Source organism: Vigna radiata, chromosome 6 (assembly GCF_000741045.1).
Source record: "Vigna radiata var. radiata cultivar VC1973A chromosome 6, Vradiata_ver6, whole genome shotgun sequence".
Lineage (NCBI taxonomy): Eukaryota > Viridiplantae > Streptophyta > Magnoliopsida > Fabales > Fabaceae > Vigna > Vigna radiata.
Window position 1 is genome coordinate 21,856,399 of NC_028356.1, and position 11,397 is coordinate 21,867,795.

Sequence of the window (11,397 nt, forward strand, 5' to 3'; positions counted from 1 at the left end):
AAACTTGGCACATTACACACACAATGCACAACAAAATGCAACTTACACAGAAAATACACATTAAACCAAAACTAGATAATTACCTTCTTCAACGAATCGCTGATCTTTCGCACAAATGAAGACGATCTTTCGCTGATCTTTCGCAACTGACTTTCAATGAAGACGAACAATAGCACTAGCACGTAGGGTACCAAATGCAGAGAACGAACATGAACCCTAACTTTGGATAGCGATTTCAACACCTATTTCATTTCTAAAAATCCCTAAATTTGGATTGCAATTTCAAAAAAAAATATTTAACAGAGGCGAAGCAAAAAAGATTTCAATGGCAATTTCGTCAACACCTATTTCATTTCTAAATATCCCTAAATTTTAACACATGTCAGAAAAAAAAATTCCACACATGGCAACAGAAACGAAGCAAATATGGCTAGACGTTAGCCAACTCACCAGGTTTTTTAACGGTGTTAGGTTTTAGGGACTGAAATCAAAAGTTTCCTTAAGATGGAGGACTAAATTGTACATTACTTTGAAAGAGGGACTAAAAACAAAATGGCTTGATAGTTCAGGGACTAAAAACATATTTAACCCTTCTTCTTTGCTTTGTTCTTAAAAGCGCGTATTACCGAAGGTTTATTTCCGAGGGCCTATTATCCTTCGGTAATGCCAGCGATGCCTTTTCACATCCACACCACATCTTCATTTAGCCATTCTCTAAATATTTCCAAGGGCCTTTTGCCCTTCCATAATCTTGCCATGCCTCTTTATATGCGAACCACATCTTCATTTAGGCATTCTCTGGAGAGATCCACCCACACACATTTCTTTTTCTCAAGAATTCGCTTGTCTCCAATCCATATTTCGATCTCCTTTGCCTCAGATCTTCATTCTCCTCTGCATTTCTCCCTTACCTCAGCTTAATCCACCATAGAATCCATTTTTCATTGATTAAACCTATCCTCACCGTTCTATCTTCACTTTTGCCCGATTAAAACCTATTTTCATTCCATTCCATCGATTCAATCGTTGAATCCTTTCTTTCCACCGATCAAAACATCCCAAATCCCCAACCCTAGAATGTATACCGATTAAACCATTCAATCTAGGGTTTGCCTCCGTTGTCTGTCATCCGTTGTTCTTCTTCTTCGATTAGCTCGATCTGTGCCAGTTTCCATGGTTCCTCGTCGATCCGCCTCGACCTGGAGTTATCAAGTGGTATTTAGAGGCGTGTCTGCATGGAGCTAAGTATTTTCTTTGCCTTTCCATGTTGTCTTCTATTAATTGTCTTGATTCGTTGGTCTTGTATTGAAACTTTAACACATGGATTGAAAAATACAATTTTTTTTTCTCATTATTGTCAATACCGTGTATGGACTGTCTGTTGTGCTCATGTGAAAAGAATAAGTTTTTATCATATATTGCTTTACATTATTAAGGGTGTCTCTGTTTGTGAATCCTTCCTGTTTATTATCTTGAATCCTGTTATTTATGGGTTAATAGTTGTCTGAATATGAAAAAGTATATATGATATATTATGAATTCATCGAACTAACCATGATAGGAGTGAAGAAATGAGAACCCCCCATATGAGCAGGCCAATGGCCATCACTAGTTTGCAGTGCTGACAGGTAACGAGAAGCCCTTTTTATGGACTGAGTAGCCTTCTCCCATGTAATTTCCTCATCATCTTCTATCTTCACTTTTCTTATTATTTGTTTGAATTCTTTTTCCCTCATAATCTGCACAAAAATGGAATATAAAGTTATATTATCCATTTCATTGATGCTTTCCTTTTCGAAATAATATTCATATTTTACTGTTTTCATACTGTCGTCCAATCAGAAATTTCATATAAAATATTGAGTTGATTTTGATAATTAATTAATTATTAATACATCTAAGGAATGAGTTTTGTTGAGGATAAGAAAGAGGAACTACTTGAAATCGCCAAAGTCGATCGCCACATGCCTTTTTCTCAAAGCGATTTTGGTAGAAATGTGGATATGTGTACTCTGTTTTGCATGTGTAATGATGATAAATTTTGGAATTATTGGGTTAAATCGTGTAAAAAGAGTGCTTTTTCTACACACTTTCATGGTTAACTTCTTCTGGCTACTTTGTTTGTACAAAGAAATAATTTTATTTGTTGAAGGGTGTTTTATTTGTTTGTTCAAGGAAACACTTTGATTTTTATGGTTAACTTCTTTTCTGGTGGCTACTGTGATGCATTGAAACACAAGAATTGAAACAACCTTGGGAATGGTTGAGACTGGGAGAGATGTCTTTGTTTAGCCTAGTGATAACCAATTTCACCCATTATTTGCATTGATGATGTTACTGCTTTGGAGATTGTTTTCTTTCAACAGCTGCTATATATATACTTTTTACATAAAAAAATGAATGTTATATTGTAGCATCATTATACAAGTGTCAGTTTTTGTGGACTTTATTTATGCTAAAACATAAAGTGTTGTATGATTCATGTCGTCAAATCTCAGTAAGTGGGAAAGTGCTTTTGTTTCTGTCAAGCTTTAATAATGATACCTTGTGTAATTGTGTTTCTTATTATATATGATACTTTTTAGGCACCTAAAACAGGTCGGATGCTAAGTGGAAAATTATCTAAGTCTCTTGGTGGGCTTCCTCCACAATCACCTGTTGCTCAATGGGACAACATCATCAAATTTTTGGATTCACTCATGAGCAGAATGCGTGTAAATCATGTATGTTATTTAGTAAATAAATAGTTTCACTAGTTCTTCAAAATACTGGTTTCATTTTAGAAATGTCTAGAACATGTTTTAATAAATAGTTTTACTTAGTTTCTAATTGTAAATGTTACTATTGCAAATGAATATTGTTGAACTTAAATATTCTCATTGAATTTTACTTTATGAGTTTTGAATGTTAGTGTTGTAACTTATAAGTTTTGGTATTTAAAAGGGTTTTTCTATTCTATAATGTTGTTTCTTATTGATATTTTTTAATATAAAGCGGTAATTTTGAAAAAATATTTTTTATTTTACTAGTTCAATCACAGTTAGCTCATTTATTATTGAACCGGTGCACTTACCTATTTAATGACCAATTTGGTTTCCAAAATATTTACAATCTTGTTCCTATTGTTGTTACTGCCTCAGTTCTGGAGGTTTTCTTGTTCTCTTTTTGTATATTACTTTTCCAAGTTTATAAAGGCTTTACTTGTCCAAAAATTTAATCATGTTTCAGTAAAAATTGCATGAAATGGGGATGTAAAGTGAGCTTGCTATTACTGCTTGATTTTATTTTTAAGGTTTAATCATATTTATACTTTATGTCTTTGTTTCGTGTTTTATTCTTTATGCTAATCCACTTGGATATTTGTGGGTTCTTATGCATGTGTGAGCAGGCAATGATATATGGTAGGGGTCTAATGCCATCGGGAATGTAATTGGTTCCAATGGTGTTACCAGACGGTCGAATTGGCTATGTCGGCTATGTCCTGTAAGTTTCTGCGAATTCATTTTACATAAATCATACTACAAATTAATATAGTATTATTTAGTATTGTCAATATAATTTAAAATTGCATTGGCAATTATGCATAATAGTAATTTAACACAGTAATGGAAAAAAGTTGTAACCCAATACATTTTTTAAATGATTGGCATTGTATAAAAAAATATATTAAAATGTATCGTCATCATTACTATAAAATGTTCTGTACATAATTTTACTGTCAATTTTATTTCTATTTCGTGTCTAATTTTTAATCATTGTTGTCCAAGTTTTTTAATTTGAATAATAAGTTTATATTCAATGCTATGGAGTAATGTTTATTTAGTTTTATTACACTGAATTGTAAAAATTGAAAAAAATAAGTGATGTTGATAATGGTGATATNGTGCAGACAATAACTTGGTGTACAAGCGCCACCCAACCGACCTCGCAGAAGTGATCGGAGTAATGGTCCAAGTAGGCAGCCAGGGCGAGGAGGTGGTAGTGGCAATGATGAAGACAACCATACAAGAAGGCATTGTCTTTGAGTTGTTTTCTTATTTAGAAGTAGAATTTAAATGTTTTTCCTCTGTACTGATATATAAGAACTTGAACTTGTAGTGTTGTATTGTTGTGGCAGCAAGTATCTTATGTAAAAGACTACGATTATATTATGCAATATCATTTGATATTTTCTTTTCAATTGTCCTTCTTCAAAACAAATATTAGCTCCAGTACAAATATTAGTGGATAGTTTGACTTGATGTCATGAAAAATATTAGCTACAGTAAAATTATTACCGAAGGCTTTTGCCCTTCGGTAATTACCGAAGGGCAAAGGCCGTCGGTAATGATTAGCGACAAATGATTTACTGACGGCTTTTTGACCGTCGGTAAGCTGTCGGTAATAGGTCATTACCGACGGCTTCTGGCTGTTTCCGAGGGATTATGGCCTTCGGTAACGCCCTTCCTGAGAATGTCATCTGCTCCTATGGGTTGTTGACGTGTAGAAGACACTTCAATGCTCAAGATATAAAGAGGTCTAAATTTTATTAGGATTGAAGAGGAAGATTGTACCTAGACATCAATTGTATATTTATAGGCCATGTGGCAGGCAAGCCCATTAATTAGCCATTAGTGCAATATATTTTTAGGCAATAAAACCCAATAATCTATATTTTGTAAAGAGTAAGGCAATCTGACCTATTAATACATGTTAATTGTTCATAAATGACCATTAATTCCAATCGCTATACTTTATATACTACAATTTTAATTAAATTTAACCTTGTAAAATATAAATTAATGTTAATTTTAATTAAATTTAACTTAATAAAATAAAAATTAAATTTTTATTTTTATTTTTTACGGGTAGCAGATATTCGCGGATACGAATAGTATAATGTCCGCATTCGACCCGTTTATAAGCGGGTATTAAAATATCCGCTATCCGCAAGTTTCAGGTAATAAATATTCGCAGGTATCAACTATCCGTCACGGATTTTATCCGCGGATATTTGCGGATGCGGATTTTTTTGCCATACCTACTCTCAACTATAAAATTAAATTACAAAGAATAAAAATTAACTAAAGTTTATTTTATAATTAATGTAAAATATTAAGAAAATAATTTATTGTTTAAAATATTTTAAATATTCGTGGTGTTTTAAAATATTTAAAAAAATATAAAAAAAAATGGAATGATTGAAACTATAAAAGACTAGGTGTGCTTGTATGCATGTGAAATCCTATGAACTTAGAAAACAAATAAAACTGCAATTTTAGATGTAACGAGAGTGACGTTCTCCTTCTGAAAATGAAAACAAAATTAGAATGGATTTTGAGAATTTCAATAAAAGGTTGAATTCGATAAATGATGAAAGAGAAGTAAAGACACGGTGGAGCATGAGTAATTTACGTGATATTAAAGACTGTAAACTTGAAGGAGATGAGGTTTCCTAATTTTTAGAATTTTTGAAGAAGGGTAGGGGACGGAAAAAGGATTTGAGACGAGGTTCAGGCGAGGAAATTAGGGATTGCAGGAGAACTTAACGGTGAGGGCCAACGACAAACGATGGGACAAACATCGCACACTCAGTAATTAAGGGTCTGTGAATAGCAGAAGCGAAGAAGGAAACTGAAGTGGCATGTGAAGAAGACATGAAGTGGCAGAGAAGAAGATGCAAAACGAAAGAGGCGTGAGAAGATACAAAATGAAAGGATGCTTGGTTTGGCGAAAAGGATAATTAGGAGATTTCAACACTTACAAACAGATTTTTCTGAAACGACTAGAAATTTATTTGAAAAATAAAATAAAATATAACTTAATTGCAGTTTTGGTTTCCAAACTGTCGAAAAATTATTTTAAAAAAGTTTAAAATATAACTACAATTTCCTACCACAAATTTATTTAAAAAAAATGAAAACTTGATTATGGATTTTATAAAATCACTCCAAATTAGTGAGGCTTTTAAAACCGTAAAAAAAAATCTTTTTATATTACATTATTTTTGAAATGTGCTTACGAAAGAATGAAAATTGAGTTATTAATTTCTATTGCTATAGTTTGATGAAAAATTAATTTTTATTTGTTTTTAAAATTATATATGTTTCGGTGTAAATTTTAGGGATCGAGAGACTGACCTGGATGACATAGCTTTCCCGCTTATTGATGCTTGGAATGACCAGATTGCTCGCTTCTTCTGGATCTTGACCGCTCGCTCTCCTTTAGCTTTGATCGTTCGGTGGACTTTGATCTCTGATTAGAGGGGTGAGGTACCTGCAATGACACTCCGACGTCCAAGTTAGGCGAATAATAGAAGAACCTTGGTTCTTAAATTAGTGAATATGAGAGAGTGGAGAATAGGGTTTCTGTAGAATAGGGTTTCCTTATTGTAGATTCGACGCTTTGATTTTAATATTTTCATATATTATGTCTGCATATGCTTTCCTGTTAAAAAGGTAAGTTAGAAAATAAGCAACTAGTTAGGCTTACTTGTGTCTGTTCGAATGCGGGTTATACGTCCGCGTAATCATACTTGGGTGATTGGACGTTGATCGTGGTCACTTGCCCCTAAGGGATGATACCCTTACTTAGTTGAAAGCATCCAGAAGTTGGCTTATCCGTCAACGCGTTCGGGGTCTGGTGCCCCCTAAGGGTGACGTACCCTTGTTTAGTTAGATGCGCCCAGATGCTGGTTTATCCGTCAATGTGTTCAGGGTCTGGTGCCCCCAAGGGTGACGTACCCTTGTTTAGATAGATGCGCCCGGATGTTGGTTTATCCGTCAACGCATTCAAGGTCTGGTGCCTCTAAGGGTGACGTACCCTTGTTTAGTTAGATGCGCCCGGATGCTTGTTTATCCTTCAACGCGTTCGGGGTCTAGTACCCCCAAGGGTGACATACCCTTGTTTAGTTAGATGCGCCCAGATGCTGGTTTATCCGTCAATGCGCTCGGGGTCTGGTGCCCCCAAGGGTGACGTACCCTTGTTTAGTTAGATGCGCCCGTATATTGGTTTACCCGTCAACGCGCTCGGGGTCTGGTGCCCCTAGGGAGTACGTCCCTATTCTTTTGGCAGACGCTTCTTCGTCGTCCTTTTTGTTATTTGCATTTGTCATATCAAATATCAAGTAATATTTTGCATAGTTAATAGACTGAAATATTTCATTCAAATAATCCAAAAGAATAACAGTATTATGAATAAAGGAAAGGAGTATGGGTAATGAAGAATAATAGTATAACTTTAACTGTAATAGAATTTAAGATTCGTTGCGTTCCAAGTCTTTAGGATAGCCCTTCCATCGAGAAATTCTAAGCGATATGCTCTGTTCATCAAGTCTTCGGAGATGCGGAAAGGTCCTTCCCAGTTTTCTGCTAACTTGTCGTGCGCTTTATTTTTCCTCGCGTCTCCTTTCTTGCGCCACACGAGGTCTCCTTCGGTGAAGTTTCTGGGCTTTACCTTAGTGTTGAAGCGTCGAGTGATTAGTCGTTTTTTCGCTGCATTCCTTATCATAGCTATCTCACGCCCCTCAGGTAAAGTGTCAAGGTTTATGCGTAATTGTCCGTCATTAAGATTCATGTCTTGAATGTTTCGCCTTATAGACGGTTCGCCCACTTCAACCGGTAGCATCGCGTCTATGCCATAGGTAAGGTTAAACGGGGTTTCTATAGTTGACCCATGCGGCCCATAATACTTCAGGTAACTCTTCTACCCACAACCCTTTAGCTTCTCCAAGTCGTTTCTTCAACTCAGACACTATTGCCATGTTCGCAACTTCGACTTGCCCGTTCATTTGTGGATGCTCAACAGAGCTTGTTACATGCTTGATTCCTAGACCTTTGAGGAAATCTTCTAGCTTCCGTTCTACAAACTGTCATCTGTTATCCGTTACAATTTTTTGTGGTATGTCAAATCGACATATCAAATGCCAGATAAACTTCTGTACCTTTTTAGCGCTGATTATTGCTAAGGCTTCCGCTTCTATCCACTAGTGAAATAGTCGACCGCTACTAGGAGATACTTACATTGTGCTTTTCCTACCGACAACGGTCGGGCGATGTCCATTCCCTACTGTGTGAATGGCCATGGGGAGATTATTCTGTGCATCTCTTTTGGGGGGATTTGGAAATCATTTCCGTGCGACTGACAGGAAATGCACTTACGGACGAATTCTATGCAATCCTGTTTCATAGTGGGCCAATAGTACTCGGCCCATAATATTTTGGCTCGGAGCATTCTTTTTCCTGAATGTGATCCACATATGCCATGGTGCAATTCCTGCATCACATACTTGGCTTCTTCCTCTGACAAACATTTCAGCAACGGTGTGGTATACCCTCGTCTGTATAGATCTTTGCCTACGAATGTGAAACGAGCGATCTGTTTGGAGTCGGTCGTACTAACCTGTGCTCCTTGTTTTTATTGAACCATTAATTGGAGTATGACTTGACGCCAATTGGCTCTCGGTGTTGTAACATTTGTTGCAAATGTTCCCAGCATCGGTCTGTCGAGGATAGTCTTGATCACCGAAGAGAGTTGTGTTTTTTCCCGGGCGTGCGTCAATTTGGACAGGAGATCTGCTATGGAATTGTGTGTTGTGGGCACAGGAATGATGTTAAAATTGGGAAAATCTTTGATTAGATCACTAACCTTATGAAAGTAGCGCAATAAGTGGTTGTCTTTGACTTGGAAAGTCCTGTTTATATGTCTGACTACTAATTGAGAGTCCATCCGACACTTGAGGTGGTCGATCTCTAATTCCTTGGCTAGAATTAATCCGGTGATTAAGGCTTCATATTCCGCCTGGTTGTTGCTGATTCGAAAATTGAAGGAGACCGCCTACTCAATGATGAGACTGTTCGGTCCTTCTAGTACTATGTCGGTTCCTCCGCCTCTTTTGTCCAAGGAGTCGTCTACATTCAGGCACCACGTTGGTGTGTTAGTTGACTGTGGTAGTTCAACTGCGAAATATTCCAAATGTTGACCTTTAAGAGAGCCTTGTGGTTCGAAGTGTAAGCCGAATTCGGATAGTTCCACCGATCATGCGACCATTCTTCCCGCCAGGTCGGGTTTCCTGAGGATCTTTGCGACCGGATGATTTGTGCAGACGACCACTTAGTGACTTTGGAAGTATGGTCGGAGGCGTCGTGCCACTGTTAAAAGGGCCAGGGCTACCTTCTCGATCTGCGAGTATCGTTCCTCCGCCCCCTGCAAAGTTTTGCTGACAAAATATATCAGCTTGAAGTCTGGTGTTTCCTGAATGAGAGTGGCGCTCACTGAATGGTTGGATGCAACCAAATATAGTTACAGGTTGAACCCTTCTATCGGACGGGCCATGACTGGAGGGCTAGTGAGGATAACTTTGATCGTGGAGAAAGTTGTTTCACATTGGTCATCCCAATGTAGTGGGACATCTTTCTTCATGTTCTTCAAAATGGGCTTGATGTGTTTTGCCAGTTTTGGGATGAATCGCGACAAGACTGTGAGGCGTCCGACTAGGCGTTGAACCTCCTTCAGTTTGGTGGGACTCTTCATCTCTAACACTGCTCGACACTTGTCGGGGTTGGCTTTAATGCCTCTGCATGTTAGCATGAACCCTAAATATTTTCCGGCGGAACTTCGAAGGTGCATTTTCAAGGATTCAAGCGCATATTGTAACGCTTTATCTGTTGGAAAACCTCTGTTATGTCTTTCAGGTCTTGTTGGTGTGAGTGAATTCGTACAACCATGTCGTCTACATATACTTGCATGCATCTCCTTATTTGATGATGAAAGATTTTATCCATGAGACGTTGATAGGTAGCTCCCGTATTTTTTAGACTGAACGACATTACCTCATAACAGTAGTTGGCTCGTTCGGTTATGAAGGCTATCTTTTCCTGGTCTGGGACGTACATTGGAATTTGGTTGTATCCCAAATACGCATCCAAGAAGCTTAATACGACGTGCCCCGAGGCCTCGTCCACTAGTCGGTTGATGCTTGGGAGAGAATAGGAGTCTTTTGGGTATGCTTTGTTGAGGTCAGTGAAGTCAACAAACATTCTTCATTGGCCTCTTGACTTTTTCACCATAACGACATTTGTCAACCAAGTTGTGTAAATTACTTCCCGGATGAATCTTACCTTGATTAATTTATTGACCTCTTCTTGCACGGCTCCCCTTTTCTCATCACAAGAATTATATTTATGTAAATCAAAAATATATTTAGCTCTAAATTTAATTATTAAGATTATGAAATGTTGATGCAGAAAATGTCTACTAATCTAATCCTGCGTTGATAAATATATAAAAATAAATAAACAGTCAAACATTCTTGTGAAACCCAAGAAGATAGATGGATCAATGCTTATAAGTAAACAGAATATTCTTAATTTGCATTTTTGTTGCTTCTCCAACATTCATTGTGTAAACAAGAATCCAAACACCGTTAAGCTAAGTAAGCACACAATAATTGACTTTTATGCACAGATAAAAATTTTTAAATATGCACAATCAAATAGCATTACAAAAATGGTCATTAGGTTAATACAGGACACTTACAGAGAAAACCTAAATCTAATTATATAATCTTGTACGAGAGACTAATGTGAACACTATTTTTTTAAGAAGCCAAAAGGAATTTATTTAAATTGAACCTATTAATTCGGCATTGATCCACATGGTTAGAAAAAAAAAAAAAAGACATAGAGAATTAAAAAAATACATATAAGAAACTTTGAAATTGGAATTGAAATTGATCTAGATTAAGTTTAGGTAAGTTTGGGTCAAATCCAGATGAATTAATGTTAGGTTGGTAGGTCTTATAATCTTTGCTAGGATAAGTTGAACTAAATTCAAGTTAGACTTTCTCTATTCAACTTAGCTAAAGTTATACATTATCATGTCAATTAAACACAAGTCATGTTGTACCAAAGGTTAACGAGGATGAGGCCAAACAAAATTATATCAAGATAAAGTCAATTTAACTTCAAGTTAGGAAAAATTTAATCCAATTATAAGATATAGGACAAACTAAACATAAATTGAATTGGATTAATTTAGATCTAAATAAGTTAGATTAGATCTCTCAACTTTAAAATTAAATTACAAAGAATAAAAATTAATTTATAATTAATGTAAAATATTAAGAAAATAATTTATTGTTTAAAATATTTGAAATAGTCGTGGGTGTTTTAAAATATTTAAAAACTAACAAAAGTACTGAATGAGTCAAACTATAAAAGAGTAGGTATGCTTGTATGCATGTCAAATTCTATGAACTTGGAAAACGAAAAACAGAACGAAAAAAAAAAAAACCAGACAAAGTTGAATGCGGAAGAACAATAATTAATTCCTTGGTCACCAAGTGTAGCTACCAAACAAAAGCCATGACAGTGGCGGACAAATAGTGAAATTCAATATACAATTTGACTTAAATAATTT

At 36.1% G+C, this 11,397-nt stretch overlaps 1 long non-coding RNA gene across 1 annotated transcript; it reads left to right on the forward strand.

Annotated features, from left to right (window-relative positions):
* The first annotated feature begins 689 nt into the window (after positions 1–689).
* On the forward strand, positions 690–4,143 carry LOC106764538. Its single transcript, XR_001375931.2, has 4 exons — positions 690–1,671; positions 2,586–2,723; positions 3,389–3,483; positions 3,890–4,143. It is a non-coding gene; the product is annotated as an uncharacterized LOC106764538 (long non-coding RNA).
* Positions 4,144–11,397: the final 7,254 nt, after the last annotated feature.